At 27.0% G+C, this 3,782-nt stretch overlaps 1 long non-coding RNA gene across 1 annotated transcript; it reads right to left on the reverse strand.

The window, feature by feature from the left end:
• Window positions 1-976: 976 nt before the first annotated feature.
• LOC147009918 (uncharacterized) lies at window positions 977-2,663 on the reverse strand. Its single transcript, XR_015052788.1, has 3 exons — window positions 1,847-2,663; window positions 1,573-1,749; window positions 977-1,475 (listed from the first exon to the last, which is right to left on the reverse strand). It is a non-coding gene; the product is annotated as an uncharacterized LOC147009918 (long non-coding RNA).
• Window positions 2,664-3,782: the final 1,119 nt, after the last annotated feature.

Here is a 3,782-nt window from a genome sequence, read left to right on the forward strand (position 1 = left end):
ACACCGTTGTGGACACTCGAGGGCCAAGTCCGAGGTGTATAACAGTATATAATGTGTGTCAAGGGGTGGACGTTCTTACATCTGTGAACCCCAAACACAGAATCCTCAACTGAATAGTCAAGGCTTAACTTTTGTTTGTTGATGTGTATGTGTGTGTCCCAACCCTCACATTCAAAATCTCAACCCCAACCCTCACATTCAAAATCTCAACCCCAACTCAATCCTCGCCCAACACAATGTCTTTTTCAAAATGAGATTTCCACCTATATATATATATATATTTTTACGTTTTTTTTTCTTCTTCCAATTCTGTCTTTTAAGGCTTTCAGGTTTGATGACGTAGAAAGGGGGAGTAAGCCTGCACTTTCTTCCTAGAACTTTCTTGATCTTGCTCCCATCAAGCACCATCCGACAAAGAACTACATCGATAGGTTTAGATCCCAAAGAGTGATAGCAACTCCAAAAGTCTCCAAAATATAAATAAATAAAATAATAATAATAATAAATAAATAAATAAATAAATAAAAGCCCCCAAAAAGTTTCAAGTGTCCAACATAAACCCAACTTTCCAAGTCTTCAAGGTATAACCACATTCCCGTTGAGTTTCCAAGATATGTATCACATTGTGAGTTATCAATCCAGAACCCACATTTCAAGTATTCAAAGTAAAACCAACTTACAAAGTCTCTTAAGGATAACTCATTTACTAATTTTTTCAAAATTTGTGAGTCTCCAAGGTAGGACCCATATTTAGAACCATCTTGGCAGAACCCTTTTCCTGAGTCTCCAAGGTAGTTATTTAAACCATCAAGGCAGAACTCATTTACTGATTTTTTCAAAATTTGTGAGTCTCCAAGGTAGGCCCCATATTTAGAACCATCTTGGCAGAACCCTTTTCCTGAGTCTCCAAGGTAGTTATTTAAACCATCAAGGCAGAACTCATTTACTGATTTTTTCAAAATTTGTGAGTTTCCAAGGTAGGCCCCATATTTAGAACCATCTTGGCAGAACCCTTTTCCTGAGTCTCCAAGGTAGTTATTTAAACCATCAAGGCAGAACTCATTTACTGATTTTTTCAAAATTTGTGAGTCTCCAAGGTAGGCCCCATATTTAGAACCATCTTGGCAGAACCCTTTTCCTGAGTCTCCAAGGTAGTTATTTAAACCATCAAGGCAGAACTCATTTACTGATTTTTTCAAAATTTGTGAGTCTCCAAGGTAAAACTTGTATTCTGGCTCATCAAGGTATAACTTATTCAGTGGGTATTGTCTTGATAACTCACAATGAGTACTATTGCTGTAAAACTCTTTTTCAGGATTTTGTTGGTCTCCAAGGTATAACTCTTTGGTTGGGTCATCAAGGACGAACTCGTTCTGTGGGTCTTGGTCGCTCATAAGGTCTTCAACCAAGCCAACAATTTCGCCCCAAGTTGTAGCAAAAGCAGTATTTTCATTTCGTATTTCAGACACAATTTCCTGTGAGAGAAAATAATAATGTATTAATTAAGTTATTTAATTATTAAATGAGTATGCTTCAATCAAAGTTTGAAAATAGGAAAATAAAAAATCTTACCTCAATAGATAAGAGGTTTAAATCCAGTTCATCAACTTGAAGGTTTAGTTCCATAGAAGACAGAGAGTTCCAAGGAACACCAAAGTCATCCCACTCAAGGTCTTCAACCAAGCCAACAATTTCCTCCCAAGTTGTAGCAAAAGCAGTATTTTCATTTCGTATTTCAGACACAATTTCCTGTGAGAGAAAATAATAATGTATTAATTAAGTTATTTAATTATTAAATGAGTATGCTTCAATCAAAGTTTGAAAATAGGAAAATAAAATATCTTACCTCAATAGATAAGAGGTTTGAATCCAGTTCATCAACTTGAAGGTTTAGTTCCATAGAAGACAGACAGTTCGAGACAAGCACACAGAACACCATTGCCAGCAAGAACAAATGTTTAAAATGGAGCCTGGGTTTGAAGCTTTTATAGAGAAAGACTGGTGGGTGTGGTTTCCTTTGGAAATTCCCTGGGCAAGCCTGGGCAAGCCTTCATTGGGAAATTTTTCAAAACCATAACATCCTGTAATTTTCTAGTGATTTCTTTGTGAGTCAGAGATGAACTGGAAATGATGTAAGAGTGGGCGGGGCTTAGCAAAAGTAGGCGGAGCTTAGGAAAAGTGGGCGTGGCTTAGAAAAAATACCTTATGAAAAGTGGGCGGAGCTTAGCAAAAGTGGGCGGGGCTTATTGAATACCTTGTGGAAAGTGGGCGGGGCTTAACAAAAGTGGGCGGGGCTTAAAGAAAAGTGGGCGGGGCTTAACAAAAAATAACCTGTGGCTCAGGAGGTGGTCAAACAAGAGCATTAAGAGAAGTTTATCATTTCGTAATGGCACAAATGGGGTATCTTAAAAAATATAAAGATTCAAATGTTTTGTTTGTCAATATTTTAGATGGGGATTATTGTGCAAAGAAAATTAAACTATTGAAGGAATTTGAGAATGAACAAATCTTTATAGGTTCAATGAGTGAGCTGTTCAACCCCCAGGTGTTCAATTCAATGAGGTTCAACCTCCAGGTTAAAAGGGGAGACAAATAAATATACCTTGGGATAAAAAGGGGATTTATTTTTAGGGAAAAAATTATGAATCGCTGAAAATCCCCCATTCATTTACATGGGGAAAAGTGAGCCAGAATCAGTATTCTTACCCTACTTATATATATATATATATGGATATATATATATATATATATATATATATATATATATATATATATATATATATATATATATATATATATATATATATATATATATATATATATATATATATATATATATATATATATATATATATATATATATATATATATATATATATATATATATATATATATATATATATATATATATATATATATATGGATATATATATATATATATATATATATATATATATATATATATATATATATATATATGGATATATATATATATATATATATATATATATATATATATATATATATATATATATATATATATATATATATATATATATATATATATATATATGGATATATATATATATATATATATATATATGGATATATATATATATATATATATATATATATATATATATATATATATATATATATGGATATATATATATATATATATATATATATATATATATATATATATATATATATATATATATATATATATATATATATATATATATATATATATATATATATATATGGATATATATATATATATATATATATATATATATATATATATATATATATATATATATATATATATATATATATATATATATATATATATATATATATATATATATATATATATATATATATATATATATATATATATATATATATATATATATATATATATATATATATATATATATATATATATATATATATATATATATATATATATATATATATATATATATATATATATATATATATATATATATATATATATATATATATATATATATATATATATATATATATATATATATATATATATATATATATATATATATATATATATATATATATATATATATATATATATATATATATATATATATATATATATATATATATATATATGGATATATATATATATATATATATATATATATATATATATATATATATATATATATATATATATATATATATATATATATATATATATATATATATATATATATATATATATATATATATATATA

This window comes from Eptatretus burgeri, chromosome 17 (assembly GCF_056783735.1).
Source record: "Eptatretus burgeri isolate ZD-2024b chromosome 17, Ebu_testis_v1, whole genome shotgun sequence".
NCBI classification, from domain to species: Eukaryota; Metazoa; Chordata; class Myxini; order Myxiniformes; family Myxinidae; genus Eptatretus; species Eptatretus burgeri.